Below are 22,141 nucleotides of genomic sequence, written 5' to 3'. Positions count from 1 at the left end.
GGGGCCTATTGGGCGCGAGATCCCCCAAGGCAAGTTTTGGGGCTTAAGGCCCAAATTTTGACTAAGTCTAGTGTAAATACTCCGCGATTTTTGGGCGTGGAGCGTGAAGTCATAATAGAGTCATAGGGCTGTCCGCCCTTGTTATTGTAATGTAATGTCGGTTTGAAATATCTACCCATGGTCCGCGGACCATGGGATTGTATAAATAGAGCGAGGCTCTAAGTTGTAAATCAATAATTGATGGGATAGAAGCATTAAGTCTAAGTTGAAGTGCAGAGTCGATTCTTTGGGTCATAGAGTAGGAGAAGGCTCTGCAGTTGAGTGCGCAGAGGCCTAGTAGTCCGCAGCTAAGTGTGCAGACCCCTGCGGCTGAGTGTGCAGGGCAGGTTGAGTCTGTAACCGAGTAAATCATTAATAAAGAGAATTTCTACAATATTTATGTGTATCTTTTCATGTTTTATGCATTGAAGTATATTGGGTATAAATTGCAAGTTTACTACTTATTTGTTGCGCGAACGTATATGGATGTGTTGAATAAGTGAATATAATACAAAGTATCTGTTTACGTGAAGATAACTAACTGTTATAAGAAGATAAGTCAGATCTGCGGTGTAACTAAGGGGATTAGCGCAGATCGATGTCTTAATAGCATGAAAGTATCGTAGTCCCTAGTTAGGGCTATGCGAAGGTAGATATAACGGATCGCGACAGTAACACAAGACAGGAAAGTGCGTGAAGTAACCTGCGCAAAGCCAGTTCACAGCTGGACTAGAGTGACACCTCAGACATCTCAAGGGTACGGAAACTTGGTTCCAGCATCCCCCCATACTACTTCAGCTGAGACCTCAGTTTGCACACCACAAGCTGTTAACGAAAGGGCCAGTAGTACAAGGATTTGTTTGGCTACTTAACTCTAAACCTGGGTCAAGCCCCATCAAGCCAACACCCTCACTAAAAATTAACCATAGACAACAAGAGAAGATGGGAAAAGAGGCTGAAGCCCTCAACCTCAAGGACTAAGGGGAGATAGCTAGCAAACAATAAACCCTAGGACTAGAAATAATAAATGGGAAAACATAGAGTATTAATATGTTGAAACTCATTGGCTAAAATAGAGACTATCCAAGAAATGAACCACTATGCACAAACAAAAAAGGAAAAGTGAGAGAGTTCTAACTAGATGATTAAAAGTATTCCAAAATATTAGGGTAAATAGTGATGAACCCAAAAGGAGGAGAAAGACAACCATCTTCGAAAAGAGATGCTCTTCTTGTCATTAAAGAGGTATTTAACCTAGGCCCAATGATGCGAGGGCGATATTTCCTGAGTCAAATTTTGAAACAACAAAGAAAAATCACCTCCCACTTCCCTCCTTAATAGCTAAACTTGCATAGATACTAGAAACATTGTTAAGCATAAGAGTAGCATTTCCCATTTTTCATACATTTTCTTTCCTTATTAAAGCATTTTTTCCTAAGTGGCATAGCTAATTCACAAAGGTGTATCATACATACAAAGGTGTATCATAAAGTACCATCATGAGAGAACCAAATATTAGAGCATGCCAAACCATCAAACCATCCACCATCCTTCATTACATAGTGTATTAATGCCTTTTCATGGAGAACCATGCCATACAAACACCAAGTATGTGGGGTGGGTTTCCACCTACCCCCATTATCCCATAGATAATAAACTTTCACTATGTTGAGTATACAACCCTACATGGGGAAAGGGGTTGAATTTTGTTGTTATTTCAACTTTTTTACTACTATAATTTCCTACCTTTTATGCAAGTTTTACAACAAACATTGGTAGCTTTTCATTTTGACTAGTTTGTAGATTGTTTTTCATTTCATTGTTTCTTGGTAAACCCCCTACATATTCCCTAGAATATTACCTCAAACCAACTATGGAATTGACCTTCACTAGCCATCTAAACTTTGACTTGATTGATATATCTCACTGGTCATATCTTGGGTAGCTACTTAGGAGACCCTATACTTGATTGTGTCTTTCCTTAGGAGTTGTAAATCCTACCAAGGAAGCCTCCCTTTTTTTATATTCATCCTTTAATAAAATGAGGGAAGTTGTTTCAAAGATGGAAATGGTAACACTTTTGATGTTCCATGAAGTCTTGGAAACTTGGGAATGATTTCCACTAATATGTTATATTTTTTTAATAAAAAGAGTCATTTTGATCTAGATTGGATCACCATATAATTATTCATCTACCTTGGCACTTTCTATGTGGAAAATTTTGAGGGAATGTCATGAAGAGCCCATTTTAGTGGTAGGTTCTTGTTTGGAAAATTGAGATTTGAAACCTTCTATAAACATTTGAAAGCATCAAATGATGATTTTGGAGTTTCCAAGTTTGAAACTGTCGTATAAACCCTTGATGTTGATATGCACATTGAGACCTTTCCGACATTGTGAAAATCACCTCAATCATAGCTTTCATGTGAAAGTTATGTCTCTTGCAATATGACCTACATTGTTAACAACAATGGTATGATTAGATGTCATGTTATTCACCTATTCTAACACATCTAAGGATAGCCACATGTGGACTTTTGAGAAGATTCTAAAAGGTCAAAAAAATTATCACAATTGAGGGTTGAGGAGGTCAAAACCCTATCACTAGATGTTTATTGGGTAATGTTAAATATCGATCCCTTGAGAGGAGAAGGGGGTTCTAGTCTCTAGCATTGTATCTTGTTCCTAGATGAGAAGAAACATATAAGAGTGGTATTTTATGATCATAGTATAGGACAAGGAATATTTTGTACTAAGAATTTAGGTCACGGTGTGAAAATGTTAATCCATGCTAAGTTCCAATGCCTTTGTATATACATTTTTATAACTGAAGCAAAGAGAGAAGATAATGGGCCTCACCCTATTGTTATATTTTCTTGTATATTGGGTTTTCCAAGATAAATATGGTTTTTATTTGTGTAGATGGTGTATTTGAGTGTCTATTGTTTCCATTTATTATTTCAATTATTTCATATATTTGAGTAAAGCTAATAGTTAATTAGTATGCAATCTAAGGAAAATTAACTTGCATCATCTAAGATTTCAAAAAATTATAAGATTTGTTGTGATGAATTATTCAAGAAAAACATCCATGATAGTTTATATATCACATTTCAAATATGAAAAAACAACTCATAGTATTAGTATCTTACTTGGATGTTAAAGAATCCCACCCATGGCCTTGAATACTATTCTTGGTGTGGGCTTAAGAAAAAAAATGTTGGGACCATTTTTTTGTTTAATCATGGTGCTTGTATCCCTCTAGTAAGCTATAGATGCTCTATAAGGTCCCCAAGTGGTGCTCAACAAAATTCTCATGGCACTATAAGATGACAAGCCTCATGGATTGTAGGTGTTGTTCATGGCACTTAAACCCAAGAAGCATCATTTAGAGAACATAAAGCTTATTTTGTTGCCTTGAACTTGGTTATACCTAAAGACACATTCTTAATTCACAACTAAGTTTTTCATGGCACCCATATCCACTTGGAGGTAGATGACACCATATAGAGGTCACATATGGCGTTTAAGGATTCTTTCATGGCACTTGATCCTGAGAAGTAAGGTTTAGGTCTAGAGGCTCTTGTTTCACACTCTCAAATATGGTTAAGGACCTAAGATCCATCCATGATGCCTATGACCTCATCATGGCACCCTTATTTAACTTAAATTCCAATGACTCCATGTGAAGAGCTCATATCATAATATTTTGGTGTTGTTAGTGGTGCTTGAGGTTGAGAAAACTTAGGGCTTAAGGCTCTTGTTTCCCCACTTAACCATGTTTAGGGCGTAAAACCTATTTCTAGTTCATAAATCCTAATCATGCCACATGCATCCCACTGCAAGGGTTGCAAAGGATCTATTCAAAGGAACCATGTGATGGTTCAAGGACTTGTTTAAAACTCTTTAGCTTTAGAAGATTCAAAAATATCTAAGACATTCTTTTCCTTCCTAAACAATGGTCAAGGCCTTGTGATTCATCCTCAATACATAAAACCTCCTAATGACACCCATATCCAAATATGTTATCAAAGACTCTTAAGAGAGTACCTTTATTGTTGTTTGCAATAATTCTTCATAAAAATTGATCCTAAGAAGATATTTTAGGACCCAAGGCCCAAGTGTTTTCTTCCCCTAAACTTGGTGTTTAATCTCAAGAAGTTTCATTTAGGGTTTAAGCCCCTTATTCTCTCGAACTATGCTTATGTCTTTAGACCCCTTTTCATTATACAAAACCTACTGATCGTGCTCATATCCCACTTGACTATTAATGAACCTCAACAATGTCCTCAAAAAGCATTATTGGTGTGAGTACAAGACACATTCCTATTTAGGGTTTGTGTTGTGGTTTAATCATGGTGCTTATATCCCTTTAGTAGGCTATAGATACCCTATATAGATTTGATTTAGTGGTCTGAGGATCTGATCATGACATTATATAACTTGAAACGCTTTGTGGGTTGTAGGTGTTGTTCATGGTGCTTGGACCCAAAATAAGCATCATTTAGGGCACAAGGCTCTTATGGTTCTCCCATAACCTTGGTTAAGCCTTGAGACCTATTATTGGCTCATAGCTAACTTGTTCATGGTATCCATATCTCACTTGGAGTTGAATGATTCCATTTAGAGGTCATATGTGATGGTTTGAGGACACATCCATGGTGCTTGAGCTTGATAGGAAAGTATTAGCATTAGCGGTTCCTCTTACCTCTATTGACTATGGTAAAGAACTCAAGACTTTTCAATAAGATGTGCACGAGGCATGCATAGAGGTTAATAGGAATGTGTATACATTTCTATACTACATTCACATTCCTAAAATTCTCAACAAGCATGTGCTTCATTACAACAATTTCAAGAATCAATTTCTTACACTTTCTTTATTTCATGAATAATTATGAAAAATATAATTTTAAATTGATTAAGTTTTACTTGAGACATGGTTTTAATGGCATTGATCTAAATTTAAATTCATTAGCGAATATAAAATTTCAATAATATCTCATATACAATATTGATTTGTTGATCTTATAGTGCTTAGTAGGCAATCACGAATTTTTGCATCTGGTGGCTACTTTGAGTTATATATGAACTCCATTAAGTAATTACACAGAAATTTAAACTTCTTAGAAAACTTTGGCCTCTTCGTTAGAGCTACTTCCATGTTCAAAAGAGAGAGAATAATATGTGAGTGATGTGTATATTATGATTGTATCAAGTGTATTTTTATAGTGATATTAGGTTGCTCCAAAGAGACGCGTCTCTTTATAAATTAAATTTTAAAATAATTTTCTTTCTTTTAATTTTACTTAAATTTATTTTTTCTTTCTTTTGAATTTAACTTGTGTACCTGGGGAATACCTCTTGCAACTACCCAAAAATCAATGCTCCTTCTTAGCTAGGGAGGTATTCACCTTGAATTCCTTAGATGTATCTCTTTGTTGAAAATTTTCATTAAGAATAAGGTTTCATGACTCACATTATCAGCATCATAATCACCCAGGTCAACACACTTGACCTATAAAAATCATGGCATCCACTTGTTACCATTATCTAGGTTATCACAACTCACCTATGGTACTAGGTACCTTCACACAGGTTAGTACACCTAACCTATGGTACATCATCAATATGTACTAGGTATCATCATCAAGGCTAGAACACCTAGCCTATGGTACAACAACTAGCCATCATGATCTGATCAATGCCTCAAACTCATGGTATTCAAACTAGTATAGGTTTTCCATCGCCATGGTCAAACCATAGGGAACATCCATGTTCCAACTTTATAAGGTTAGACAAACCCTAGAATACATCCACATATTCACACCAAAAGGTTGTCATCACCATGGTCAAACCCTAAAGGACATCCATGTCATTACACCACAAGGTTTCCATCACCACGTTCAAACCCTAGAGGACATCCACGTCCTGACTCCATGGACCTCATTCAAGGTCATGATTTTATATGGGTTCACTTTATGACTTACCGAGCCTGATGCTGAAAAGATACTCACTCTTATAGAGTGGTCGGGCCAAAAACACTAAAAGGCATCCACTCTCATTAGGGAAATTTTGAGGTCTAAAATGGGCCTCCTAAGGAAATTGTAAAGTTATAGAGGAAATAATAAAATAATATTAGATTACATCATCAAAATTTTAGAGGGAAAAGAAAAAAAAAAATCAACTCGTATTTTCAACTTATCTCCCTATGGGTTTACTCAAATTTCGAGCATAAACACTAATTAGATGAAAAATTTGATTCTTCATCCAAGGATTAGCCATGTTTCATACTTTCAATGGACACTACTACATGAAAAATGAGAAAGACATGAGAAACGTGATTGCAACCACTTTTTTTCATGTATTTCTCATTTCTTGTGTAGTCGGGTCCATCAAAATTATGTACTCATTGGATGAGGAATTAAATTTTTCATCTAACGAGTACTCACACTAAAAATTCGAGTAAAATATTAGGGAGATAATTTTAAAATATGAGTTGAAAAAGTAGTTTTATTATTTTATTTTATTTTTTATCTTTTTACTTTCTTACTCCAAAAATGGTGAATCACCCCCCATTGTTGACATCATCTTGAATTCTTTTGGTTCTTATAAAGTTTATCCTGGTTGTAAATTTTTCTTAGGAGGCCCATTTTGACCTCAAAATTCCCCTAATGTTCGAGTAGCCTCCACCAAACCATTCTCCCTAATTTCTATCACAATACTTAACATAGGGATAATGTTTGTCCACCAAACCATCCTTCTTAATTATGATCAATGTACTTGGTATAAGGATAACATCCCTAATTTTGATCAAAGTACGTGATACAGGAAGAATGCTTATCCATGATGTTATCAAATCTATCAACCCATTCTCCCTAATTCTGGTCAATGTACTTAATATGGGGATAACCTCATAAAGGTACATGACATGGGGAGAATCAATATCCATGAGGCAATATCATCATCAACAAAATCATCATCAATATGTACCACAACCCAAGTTATCTCTCATAACCAATGGTACTTACTTAACTAGTCACCATGATTTGATGGGTGCCTCACCTCATGGTACTTTGACTAGTTCACGGTTTCCATCCCCCATGGTCAAACCCTAGGGAAACCCATTTCTAAGTTGAAAGTCCTCTCTCTAGTCCATGATGCTTAAGAGGCGCCCATTGCACGAGTGTCTAGGCCTCAGAGACCAAACCTTTCAAGAATGTTTTCCCCTCATGCTATCTCACCAACAATTTGGGTCATGCTCCTGTTGTCACTGATAGTATGAGTTATACCCTTGTCTTCCACCAATCAACAGTCTAGGTCAAGCTCCTATTGTTACCAATACTCCGCACCATGCCCATGTTGATGTCACATAAACACTTCCTCTCACTGATAGAGGAGTTCTCCACTAGTCCAAGATCATATCTGAAGTATAAAAACTTTGTTTGAGACATATACTTTGTGAGAATGTCAGTCGTCTACTCATCATTGGAGATATATTAGAGCCTCACTTCTCCCTTCTGTACCATATCATGAATGTAGTGGTACTTGATTTCAATTTTCTTTGACCTTCCACACAACTTTAATTGTCACAAAATATCATGGTCGATTCCAACACTTGGTCAAACAATATTACGAGAATATTCTGAAGCCACACTACTTCACAACTCACAAAAATATCTGCAATATACTCAGTCTCTATAGTGCTGAGTGTGACAAATGTTTGCTACCTGTGGAGCTCAAACTAAAGCAACAACTTGATGTGCTCTTTCTATCTTCTAAACTCCCTACTCAATCCCATTAGATGTACTTCAACATTTGAGACATATCTCAAAACATATCTAACTGTACCATGTCAGTACCTCGACACATGGAGTGGCTCATGCCTTATCTCAAACATAAATTGATGGCTTCCTTTACTAGATCCATCACTACAACTACTTTCTAATCACCCTGACTGGGTGCTCCCTTTGACACTAAAATAGATCCTACTATGGAAATCCTAGTTTCTCCCTCTGCCACTATTTCCTCTTAGTCACTAAAGCATATATGTTTTCTAGCATGGTCCATTCATAGAAAGGCATAGTGCTCTAAGAGACCTCTCATCTCTGGGCATCAATATTGTAGTCCATCATCTAAAGGATCTCAATAGTATAATTCCCTTGACCAAGGAAGTAATGCATCAAATCTAGATCCTTCATCTTGAATTCTTAGGTCATCTTCCTTTGAGATTAAAGTAAGGCTTCTATGGTAATCATGACTGCTCCCTTTATCATGAAAGAAAATATTTCTACCATGGTTTCTTCCTCTGAGTCAGAATAGTCATCAACAAGATTACGGGCTCATCAAAACCCAAGGTACTTGACAAATGGAGTAAATGTCTTGCCATAGTCTTCTCCTCCTTTTGGGAGAACATTCTTACCATGGATTTTGATTTGTACTACTCTATGTTGTAATTTGCTACATGCTCGATCATGTAGATCCACTTGGAAGTCACAATTGACTTCCCTTAATTCTTGGAACACTTTCCACACACATCGTTATTTCAAACTTGCAAGCCTGATTGTTTTCTTCCTCTAAACTGGAATCTCCTCTAGTCATCTAGCATGGTTTTAGATTTCATGTTCCATTCCTCCCTCTCAAAAACAAATCTCTCTAGTTGAGTTTGTGCTCCACCTTGGGAGAATCCTCTTGTCATAAACTTTGCTTCATTCTTCCTAATGCTTCCATCCCCTACCAGAGCCTTGACAACCTTCATAATGTACCTATAACCTTCTTTAAGAGGTCCTTTTAACTAAGGATTGTAGGGAATTTTCAACTCCCTCTTGATCCTTGCCTTCTTGGAGGAAGCATTACAATCTCATCAAGCTAGAAATTATTATCCTTGTCCTCATCATCATGTTTCTTTCATTTCCTTTTGGGCATGAGCTCGGGTTTCTTCTTTAAGCAAAAACGATCAATCCTAGGGTTTTTTCCATAAACCCTAGGGATTTCTTGTATAATCCATGTAGCTTGTTAGGATTTACAAAGTATAAAACCCTAGATTTTCATTTTACATCTTCTTAGATGTCCAACAATTTTTTCAATGTGTAGAGTTCTCATTTTCATGTCCATTGTCCAAGCATATTGGAGCATTACTAATAATTGTTTCATGAGATTTTCAAACCGCATCGTACACACATCGAGTTCTATAATCATTCAATTTTATTGAGAGAAATTACAATTTTAAAAGAGAACTCAACCACTTTTTCATTGTGAGCTTATCATGTTAATTCTTTTCCTTCATCATGGTGAGATATAATACAATGTCTTGCTTCTGAATCACAAGGAAACAAAAAACCCTAAAATATATAAGTCCATATTTTTATATATTCTTGCAAGGTTTGGTCCTTATGTTTGAGTAGTTATTCAGGCTTTCTTCATCGAACTACAAATCCAAACAATGCAAGATATATCACTGTAGTATATGGAATTACAGAATTTATATCTCTTAATAATTTCTTTTTACACTCACACAAGTTTCCCATATACCACGATGGTTAATATGCTACACATCAACAACTATCCTTGAAGTGTTTTTAAAGGATTTCTTTATAATTGCATACAATTTGTGGATCATTCACAGAGTCCTCTAATGTATTTTTCATTCTTCAATTCATTGACAAAAAACTTTGGTATATCAAAATATTATGATGCAAGTCTTCAAAATTTTGAGAGAGCTTCTTTTATGATGATAAGATATTATCTAAGAATACTTCAAACAAGATTATAGTGATGATGCATAGCTCTCATTCCAATGATTCCAGAAGTTCTCACATTATAGTATGTTATGTATGGGAACTTTATCAAGTTAGGAACTAAGAAATATGTCAAGTTCAAAGCTCTTCAATCATCTCACCTCTTTAATGTCAATGCCACTTAAGGTTTATGAAAGAGGGTCTTCACCAATCTTATTTGATGAAACTGATTTCAAAACAAGTTGTCTTTAGTGAGACTTTTTGGAAGCTTTTCCGGTGGGTTTTTCTAGTCTAATTTCTCAAAAATATGGCAGGAATCTATTGAAATCACAAGCTTGATGAGTAACCCCTACACAATCGAAGTACAAAAACCCGCTGGAAAAGCTTCAAAAAGTCTCACTAAAGACAACTTGTGTGGAAATGGGTTCCCTTAAATAAGATTGGTGAAGACCCTGCTTCATAAACCTTAAGTGGCATTGACATTAAAGACAACTCCATTTCAAAATGCATATGCTTGAATCTTAAAGACAACTCCATTTCAAAATGCATATGCTTGAATGGCTGACTTTCAATTATTCCTTATTCCATATTGAAAAATATATTCATAACTTATGGAATTTTTTGTAGTCTTTATATTTTGGTAATTAGACATGTTTACGAGGAATTACTGCCCAGCAAATTATTTTCACTCTTTATATTTCGGTAATTAAACATATTTACCAGGAATTACTACCCACCATAATTTATGGAATTCTTTGCATTACTTTCTCTACGCAAGCTTTGATACCATGTTGATTTTATAGTGATGCATTTGGTAATTACTTCCAATGATATATGAACATCATTAAGTAATTACACATAGAATTTCACCTTACTTTGACCTCTTCCTTAGATCTACTTCGATGTGTGACACATATTTTTGTAAATTAAATTTAAAATTAATTTTCTTTCTTTTAATTTTAACTTAAATTAAATTCAAAATTATTATTTCTTTCTTTCTTTTGATTTTAATTTGTGTATGAGGAATACCTTTAGCATCTACCCAAAAATCAACATTGATTTAGTAAATAAAATAAATTATTTTATGTAGTAATAATTAAATACATAAAGCATAATTATAAAATATTTTAATTTGAAAATTATAATAGTTTTTGTGAATGTGAAATTTTGTGACAACATTAACATAGGTATAGACATGGACTCTTTGTTAAGAATCTTTATTTATTTAAAAAAATATTTGAAAACTCTCGAGATATCAATAAATATTGACAAGATTAAGGTTATGGTTATTAATTCTACAAAAAAAAATTGTTTATTTTAATTTTACAAATGATTAATGGAAAGTGAAAAGCTTATTTTTATCTTGAAAATAATGAATAAAGAATAAGAATTTCTATTCTTTTATGGATATGAAGTTTGTAGTTGCAACATTTTCAAACATAAGTAAAAAATAAAACAACTTCAAATATGATTTATAGTTTATAATATTAACATTTATAACGATATTTCCTATTGTATTTATTAATATAAATTAAAATAAATTAATTAAATTAAAATACTAAAAAATAAGACTAAGACTAAATTGAAAGAACTCAATGAAAAAAATACCTTTTATCCTATAAATATATTAAAATCTAATTATAGAATATTAATATTACTAACAATATTCATACTATAAAACATAAAAGTTTAAAACAAACAAATTAATTATAAATATATATATATATATATATATATATATATAAAAAAAGCTTGACCCATTGGATTTTAACATTAAAGCTCTTGGTTTAATTAATAAAATATTTTTTTATAAGTAAAATATTTATATGTGATAATAATATATATAATGTCAGTTAATAAATTCGAAATCAATAATATCGTATAGAATCTGCATTCCACCACGTGGAGTTTGGTGTTAAATGGAGAACACATGCTGAGCTGCCTAGCTATGAATATACATAGTGGCATGTATATATACATTCTAGAGAGTTGTACTGGGCCGAGACCCTGACTTGAATTTTGGTATATAACCTCTATTACCTGCCTTGGCATGGGATGACAGAAAAGGCACGAGTGCCTTAAAACACGACGCTTCATCAAACCCCACACTGTAATGTGGATTCTGATTCATTCCCAAAGTTAACGAATCGAATAGGGAAATGACCAGCCCACAATCATGCTTTTAGCTCCGTGGAGAGGTAGCCGGTTGGAATTTCCCCAACATAGTGCACTCCCACCTTGGAATTATTCCAATGCTACTCTTTCCTCACGGGTATCACAAGGTTCAAATTGGTGAATCGCCGGTATCACAAGGTTCAAATTGGCGAATCATGTTTTGTGAAAATGGTTTAATTTTTGTTAAGTTAATTATTGGTTTATTGTTTTTTATTTTGTTTATTGGATGAGAATAAAATAATATTTTATAGATAATTGTATTTTTATATCTTTCTTTACATGCTGATTGGTTAATCAATTTCAAAATATTTTCTTGCATATATGTTTCTGGACCTGGGTAAACTAATCGTTTTATCACTAGGTGCAACTCAACCACAAAGTTTTTAAAACACTTGCATGTATCTGTCTTGATCGTTATGTTTTCTTTTATTGTTTTGTGACTATCAGATATCTTGCACTTATCTGTCCAGATTGTTATACAGGTCATGAATGCTCAGAAACAGAACTAAGAGGGTGATATCCAGATTAAGAATGATTAGATTTAAGGGATTGGTATTCATAGGTGGTTGTGGGAAAAGTGTATTGTTTTGTGATTTCAATTTATTTTATTTAGTCATCTAAAAATGTTATATTATTGTTTATTGTTATGTGATTTTTTGTTTTTATGATTTTCGTTTCATTTTAAGTAATTATTTAGATGTTATATTTGGAATGTAAATAAAAAAATGATTTGCATTTTTGTTTATGGTAGATTTGGCAAACCAAAATATATTTAGCTTTGTTTCCATTAGATACAAAGAATTTAAAATCCAAAAAATATAAGATTATTTAAAATTAGAATTAAGGGAACAATATATATAAAGTTCATTGGTTATAGTGTTATACAAAGGTTTTACAATCCTCATAAAAATATTTCAAAAATGTGAAAACACTTTCAAATTATTTAAAATTAAGAGAACAGTCTCTATAAAGTATAAAGTTTACTGGTTGAAAGATAAATATATTCTATAAAAAAAATAGTTATAATATTATTTTTTATATTTAAAAATATTTTTTTTGCTTAAATATTTTATAATTTAAAGTGGATAAGTTAGATTAGCAAAATAAAAAGATATGGAAAATAAAAAAATCTTCTTTAAATGCTTGAATCTTTTTCTTGTATTGACTTTCAAATAGATAGATTATATAAAATAAATCTTTTTTTCTAATTTTATAATATGAAATATTTATACATTAAAATTTTTATTTAATTAATATTAATAAAGTTATTAATTAATTTTATTTCTAGATTTGGAATCATGACATATTTTTTAGTTGTAGTTTAATGAGGTTTCAAATTTGAATTTTACTATAATTTTGAAAAATCTAACAGATTTTTTTGTAAATCTAGCTCAAAGCTCTCGTGTACACCCGGCCACAAAGGCACCTCAAGCCACAGAGGCGATTCTGCCAAAAAGGCAAGCTGGTCACAAAAGCACTTCAGCCACAAAGACTCTATAGATGGTTTCTGGCTCACCACCAACTCTCACTTACAGTGACAAAAGATGGTTTCAGGCTAACCATAAACCATTACAAAGTGGTTTTAAGATCACCACGAACTTTCAGATGCCTTTAAAACTTACATTTCATTCCACATTTTGGAGTTTCTGGGTACATACAATGACCATTACAACAACTGGACTTGCTTATAACATGCTAGGGAGTCTATTCCACAAACCACACTAATTCAAACAAACATCTATTTTGTTGTCCACCATAAACGTTGTTGCTGCTCTTTTATCCCATCTTTTCATAGTTCACATCTTGGGCATCTTTGTCAAATAAATTCTTGGAACTCCATGCTTAACCTGTCATTCGTTAGAGTCGCGAATTCTAACAAAATAACTTTACCTACATTGAGTTAGCTAGGCTCAATAAGGCTCAATAACTTTAAACATGATTCCAAGAAACTAAATAAAGCATAAATTCTTCAGATTTAATTTCTCTATCTCTGCCCATAGATGATTATTTTACAAACATACCAGCAGCCATTTTTCACCAACGATACCTGTGAGGGGTCTCCTGATAAAGAAACGGATTGATTCCTGAACTGACATTCAAAAGTCCCAGCTTTATAATTTCCCGTGCTAAAACAGATGCAGTAGTTGTCCCATCACCTGCTGAATCATTGGTCTTACTTGCAACCTCCCAGATCAAAGCTGCTCCTCTAGGTCCCAACGTAACCCCGACCGCATCAGCCAATTTGTCAATGCATGTCTGCAATGCAACGCGGGACACCTGATCGAAGGCAATATCCTTTGCCGCCGCTCTCACAACAAGTGACTACGACAGTCTCAACAGGTGCGGTTAAACACCAACAATGCCACAAAGGCTCAAACTGTTCTGCTGACACACCACAGTTAAATTCCCCACCAGCGCTTCGATATCTCCTAGAGTTTAGGGGTTTGGTTGCAACTTCCTAATTCCTAGTGTTGTACTTAAATGATGTAATCTTTCATTCATGAATAGTAGAGTGTACGAGAGTGATCTCTCTGTTTTGAGTGTAGTCACGAGGTGCAGGCCTCACCTGTGAGCTACATCTCCTTCATTTTCAATTCTGTTCACATTTTATCTTGGTATCAGAGCTCAGATTGGGTGAGCCTGATCTTGCATCACCTCTTGTGACTGAAGTGCCTTTGTGGCCAGCTTGCCTTGTGGCAGAATTGCCTGTGTGGTTTGAGGTGCCTCTGTGGCCACGTGTACACAAAAGCTTTGTGCTCAATTGAGCAGGTGGACTGCAGAACACCTGGCTCGGATTCAGATGTTTTTTATTTTTTTTCTGAATAAAAGGAGATTGGCGTGCTTTTCGCGCTGACAGTAGCGCCAGGAGCGGAATTGGTGCAATTGTTCGTCTATTAATCACGCCAGAGCGCCAAATTACCCGATTGGCGCGGAAAATCACGGAAAAATCGCGCCAGCAAATTTTACTCTCACCGATTTTTTCTTGGCACGGATTTTTTGCTCAGGAACGCGCCAACCTACCTTCAAGGAGATCTGCGGGAAGCCTCATCTTCGTTTGGCGATTTGCGAAGGAGCAGATCGGAGAAGTTGCAGATCTATCCGAGAGAGGCAGATCGGATCAGTTTTGATCAGATCGATTTTTTGGCTGTATTGAAAAATGAAGAATTTTCTCATCGGAGCGGAATTGATCTTGCTGAGTTGTCAGATATTGCCGGATCTGAATCAGTGAGTAGATCACGAGATCAGCAGATCGGTGACAGATCGATTTGAAAGGTATCAATTTTTTGTTACTATTGGGTAGATTCATTTTTTAAATCTGATCAGAATGAGTAATACGATGGAATCTTACCTCCACGAGTCTGGCAAACTCGATGGATCTAACTTCACGAACTGGAAGTTTAAGATCCAGACCTTGCTTGAAGGTGCGAATGCTTGGTCCATAGTTACAGGTGATGAGCAGAGGGTGAATGCGGGGACGCAGGAGCAAGACTGGGATAAGCGAGAGAACAAGGCGAAAGTTTTGCTGAAAATGTCTGTGAAGGACAACGTTATTCCGCACATCAGAGATTGTAAAACGTCCGCGGAGATCTGGACGACCATTAAAAATCTGTATCAGACCCAGAACACAAGCCGAGTTATGGCACTTAAAAGCAAGCTATTTTCGATGAGGATGAACGAAAATGAGACTGCTGCTGCATTTGTTGCGTGAATCAAAGATGTGAAAGATGCATTGGGGAACATCAGAGAGGCGGTGTCTGACTCTGATCTTGTCTCAATCACACTGAACGGGATGCGAGATGAATTTCAAATGTTCATCACTGGATTGGCGGCAAGGGAGAAAGCGCCCACATTTGATGATCTGACAGGGATCTTGCTGCAAGAGGAGGAGCGGCGGCAGAACTTGAACCCCCAGAGTGATGATCTTGCGCTGATGGCGAAACGACGATCATTCAGAGGGAAGCAGCCACAGCAGCAATCATAGCAGAAAGAAGGAACATCGCAAAAGAGTCCACATAAAGGTATGATTGCAAATAATTCTATAAAGAAATGTTATTATTGTGGAAAGAAGGGCCATGTGCAGAATGTATGCTTTAAGAAGCAGGCTGATGATGCAAAGAGGAAGCGGGCAAAGCACAGAGGATACTTTATTGAAGAAGATGTTGAAGAAGATAAAGATTTCAGTCATGAATTTCGACTGTTCATAGTCGACCATGCCCTTTCAGCATCTGATGAGGACGATATATGGTATGTTGATTCCGGAGCATCCTCTCACATGACAGGTAAAAAGGAATTTTTTGATAGTCTTGAAGAAAGTACATACAGATCAAAAATATATGTAGGAGATGATAGTGGATATGAGATTAAAGGTTATGGGGTTATTCCAGTCAAGTTACCAAATGGAAAAATTAGTCATCTTCAAAATGTTTTATATGTACCTGGAATTAAGAAAAATTTGATATCTGTATCCATGATAACTGATCAAGATATGCAAGTCAAGTTCTTCAAGACTCATTGTGTGATAAAGGATTGCAGGGAAGAAATAGTTGCAACAGGTGTGCGTGTTGGAAGCCTATATAGACTAGATGTGAAGAGTATATCAAAGCGAGCCATGGTTGCAGGAGGATCGACAACCGAACAACTCTGGCATCAGAGATTCGGTCACTTGAATTTGCAGGACCTCATGCTATTGCAGAGAAAATGTATGGTTGAGGGGCTCCCTATCTTTCGTAATATTCAGTTAAATTGTGATGGATGTGCCTTAGGTAAATTGCATAGAGAACAGTTTCCTGTGCATGATAGGAGGAAGGAAACAAATATTTTAGAACTAGTGCACACTAATATATGCGGACCTATGCAGACAAGGTCGCTAGGTGAAGCGTATTATTTTTTGCTATTTACTGATGACTGCACTAGATACTCATGGGTTTGTTTTCTGAGTAAGAAAAGTTAGACTTTCCAATGCTTTAGAGAATTTAAAACCTTGGTGGAAAAACAATTTGGTAAGAGTATAAAAATTCTCCGATCTGATCAAGGGGGAGAATACAAGTTAGGGGAATTCATGAAATTCTGCAAATCTCACGGGATTCTTCAGCAGTTTACAGTGCCACACACACCACAGCAGAATGGAGTTGCATAACGCAAAAACAGAACCTTAGTGGAGTGCGCAAGGAGCATGTTACAAGGTAAGAATATGTCTAATAGTTTTTGGGTAGAGGCTATTAATACTGCTGTATATTTGAAGAACAGAAGTCCTACCAGGTATCTTGGCTTCAAAGCTACTTTTGAAGCTCTATATGGATTCAAACCAACAGTAAATCATCTAAGAGTATTTGGGTCAAAAGCATTTTCTCATATACCCAAAGCTGATAGGAAGAAATTAGATCCTAAAGCAGTTAAATGCATCTTTGTTGGTTATGGCACAGAATTTAAAGCATATAAATTGTTCAATCCTGAGACTCATAAGATATTTGCAAGCAAGGATGTAGTGTTTCATGAACAGGTACAGGAAGGGAAAGATGACATTGGTGATGATTGGCACATTCCATTGTTGATGGATGAAAATAGCGAGGATGAAAGAGAGCAGGAGCAGAAAGAAGAGCAAAAAGAAGAACAGGAAGAAGGTGATAAAGCAAGCCCATTTAGAGCTGAAGAAAACAAATTTGAGGTAAGTCCCCTACCAAGGAGATCTGGTAGGAAGACTCAAAAACCATTAAAATTGAGAGACTATGCTTTGATGTCAAATGTTTTGAACATTGTAGAGCCCACTAATTACAAAGAAGCTAGTCAATTTAAGGAGTGGAGAGCTGCAATGAATGAAGAGATGGAATCAATTCTTAGAAATGACACTTGGGATTTAGTTGAACTGCCTAAGAATAAAACACCCATAGGATGTAAATGGCTGTTTAAACCAAAAATGAATGCAGATGGAAGTATAGAGAAATTAAAAGCTAGGCTGGTTGCAAAAGGATATTCACAGCAGGAAGGTATAGATTTTGATGATACTTTTGCACCTGTAGCAAAGTTAAATACAATCAGAATGCTTATTGCTTTAGCTACTAAATATAATTGGGAGCTACACCAGCTTGATGTCAAATCTGCATTTTTAAATGGTGAATTAAAAGAGGAAATTTACTTAGTACAACCAGAAGGGTTTGTAAAGCAGGGGCAAGAACATCTTGTTTGCAGATTGAAAAAGGCTTTATATGGTTTAAAACAAGCACCCAGGTCTTGGTATGAAAAGGTTGATTCTTTCTTTTTAGAGTATGGCTTTCATAGAAGTTTGAATGACCCAAATTTGTATACCAAGTACAATAAGCAGGGGCAGATTATTCTGATTTCTTTGTATGTAGATGACATGATTATAACAGGAGATGCAGATGATTTAATCAGAGGAATCAAAAGGCTTATGGCACAAGTTTTTGAGATGAAAGATCTTGGAAGACTTCATTACTGTCTGGGATTAGAAGTATGTAGAGATACTGGGCAAACTTTTCTTACCCAAGGGAAGTATGCCAGAAATCTGTTAGAAAAGTTTGGTATGGATCAGTGTAGATCAGCAGCGACACCTTTGCAGCAGAATCTGAAGTTGAGCAGTGACGATGGCACTAAAGAGGTTGATGCTACAATGTACAGACAGCTGGTTGGCAGCTTGATATATCTTACAACAACCAGACCTGACTTAGCATACTCTGTTAGTGTGTTGAGCCAATTCATGTCAAAACCGCTTGAAAGTCACTGGGTAGCAGCAAAAAGTGTGTTGAGGTATCTTTGTGGTACTGTTAACTATGGCATTTTATACACTGACGCATCTGATGTTATTCTAGCAGGTTTTTCAGATTCAGACTGGGCAGGTAACTTGGATGATCGAAGGTCCATCACAGGTTACGCATTCAGCATAGGATCTGGGGTCATAGCATGGAGCAGCAAGAAGCAGAGTACTGTAGCCTTGTCTTCGTGTGAAGCTGAGTATCAAGCATTGTGTGCAGCGACGTGTGAAGTGATCTGGTTGAGAAGGCTTCTCAATGATGTAGGAAAAAAACAGAAGAATTCCACTTCCATCAAAAGAGACAACCAGAGCACCATTAAATTGGCATACAATCCAGTGTTTCACAAAAACACTAAACATATAGACACTCAGTTCCATTTTGTCAAAGAGAAAATACAGTCAAAAGAAATTACTGTTGAATATTGTAAAACTTGTGACAATATGGCTGACATTTTTACAAAGCCTCTTTCATGTGTGAAGTTTGAATTATTTAGAAGGATGCTAGGAGTCCAGGACAACCCTTTCTCCATTAAGGGGGGGAGTTGAAAATAATTATATTATTTTGTATTAATGGAGAAAATGGTTACACAAGTTGTAACGGATCTCCCTAGTTTAGGATTAGTTCCTAGAGTTTAGGGGTTTGGTTGCAACTTCCTAATTCCTAGTGTTGTACTTAAATGATGCAATCTTTCATTCATGAATAGTAGAGTGTATGAGAGTGATCTCTCTGTTCTGAGTGTAGTCTCCAGGTGCAGGCCTCACCTGTGATCTACATCTCCTTCATTTTCAATTTTGTTCACATTTTATCTAATTATAATTATTAAGTTTCAAAATTTTAAATATTCCATAAATTTTTATAGTACTAAATCTATTTCTAACATAAAAACACACAATTTAAACATTTCTCTGCCAATTTTTTTTGTAAAAATTTGCCGCACGATGCCTCTTTATATTATAAAAGTCCACAATCTCAACTGTAAAATCCAGACAAGGATACCTTTTTATGCTCTAAAAAAATATTAAAGATACCTTTTTATGTTCTAAAAGAAATATAAAATCTAAACTAATTTATTTAGTAATGTTGTTATTCATGGTCTATCTAGAAATAAGAAAACGTAAACCTTAATTTTCACGAAAAAGGATTTATAGCGAGAAAGCGAATAGTTCTGTTTTCTTTGCAGATTCTTGGAGCTAGGCTCACATCATGCAACTGCTAGCATCATCGAGAAACAGAAGACAAGGGTAGAAGAGAAATCTTCATATTTTCAAAAAAAATTTAAAACTTATTAAAAATATGAAAATGCTTCCTATTTTTAAATTTTACATTCATTTCTTGAATTCACAAAATAAATACAAATAATATCAAATTTACCTAAAATGAATACACAAATAATGCTCTATAAATGCTTCACAGATATCAAATTCATATAAAATATATATGAATAATATTACATTTACATAAAATAAATATATAAAATTTATAATCTATATGAAAATAAATACACTTAAATTTAAAATACATACAAGTAATATCACATCTACATAAAATGAATTGATAATATTAACAATTTACATGTACACTTAAATTTAAACAAAATTATTACAAAACTGACGGCATGTAAAACAATACTTTGTAAATACATTTGCAATACTCTGGTACACAAAATTATATTCTCCTCACATAATTTTGACCATCACTTTTGAATATGGATTGTATTTGAGGATGTTTTTCATCATCCTTGTAACACCTCCATATTAAACATGTAAAAAAAAAAATTAAAATAAAACAACAAACACAAATATATGTATACATATTTATTAATGTCCATATATTATGTGACTAAAGCTAAAGTGAGTTTATTCAAATATTAAACCTGTCATGAATGATTTTATTCATAATTACCAAGTTAATGATGGGACCATATAATACAAATGTCGAATCCTTTGAAATCCATTAGATTATAGACTTAGGTACGATGATCATTAAAAGAGGATTATTATACATATGATTTTTATCTTGACATTAATGTCAATTTGCCGAAGAATTTAATTGTTTTGGGTTTGTGGTTGCCCCAAGCACTAGTGGTACAAGTCCGTGCCTCGATCTCTGTGTGCGTATTAATCCTCTGCGATTTTGGGGCTCGCTAGCAGCTTGAGGGATTTCCGTTTGTCCTTCTTCAACCATGCTTCTCAGAGTCTGGCCCTTTCATCGATGGTTCTCTTTAGCTGGCTGGATCAAATGGCTCATCGATTGTTAGGCATTCGTATCTCAGTTGAGGGGTCTCATTTGGCTATGGTTTTGCTTCGAGGGTTTTTGGCTCCTGCATGGTTCAGGTTCTCCGCGGCAATGCTTCTCTGATTTGGAATTGTGGTCTCTCACGGAGGGTTTTGAGACTCCGCCATTATTCTGAAGCACCGTCAACAGAGGCATGCATATCTTCTTCAGGTAAGAAAATGGTTAAGGTTTTAATTCAAGATTTCATTTCACTTTATAGTTCTTGTTCAATCTCATGCATGCATCTCCCGTCAGGTTCTAATACTGTTTCTTGTCATGGCGCAAGGCGAAGATCTCCCGATACGGGGGTTTGGTGTGGGTTTGCGGCCAACCCTTCAACCGGCTGTACTCTCTGCATCCTTATTAGGTATTCTAATCCTCTTCTGGTTCTAAAGTTTTCACACGGTTGTTGGCTGTTCATATAAAAGTTTATAATGGTTATTTCAAATGGAATTGTTGAGTCTGTAAGTAGGTTTTGAATAGGTTAAATGAGACCGCAGGGGGTTAGAAACTCCATGGTTAGTTTTTGTGCTGAATGTTATTTAATTTTTTAAAGAGCCTTACAGCCTTGGCTGAAGGTGAGAGATCTGGCACTTGAGAGAACTGGTCGTTCTATTTTTCTCATTATCTAGACTATTTTATGGTTGAACCCTTTATGGTAATTTTGGGGACATAGAAATTAATAGCGGGGTTTTCTTTTCATTTCACTTCTATGTATCTATAATGCTACTTTTGGAATGTCGAATGGTTATTCACAACGTTCTTCAGAGTGAACCCTTGAATGTCTACTCTGTTTCTCCAGATGTGATTCTCATCTATTCTTGTTAACGAAAGGACTTCTGGTCGGATCTTTGGACATACTTAGGGTTTCTAAGTTAACTCGTAATTTCCTTTATTCTTATAAGAATAGTTTTTCTCTTTGAAATTCCTATCGATCTGGTGGTAAACACAAGATTTCGTGTGTTGTATCCATGAAGCTTTTGTGTAAGTAGAGAATGTACTTATTCTGTTTTGACTTACGTTACATGGTTTGGTTTATATTATCCCGTTTGGAGCCAAGTAAATCTGTGGTAAATTCACTTCTTGCCTTGAAAAAAAATCCTTTTCCCTTTTTTCTAAATGACTATTCTGGCTATTTTCATGGTCTTG

This window comes from Pinus tabuliformis, chromosome 1_2 (assembly GCF_031772625.1).
Source record: "Pinus tabuliformis cultivar Carrire ecotype Pingquan chromosome 1_2, CPIR1, whole genome shotgun sequence".
Classification (NCBI taxonomy): Eukaryota; Viridiplantae; Streptophyta; class Pinopsida; order Pinales; family Pinaceae; genus Pinus; species Pinus tabuliformis.
Note: the sequence above shows the minus strand (reverse complement) of the source record.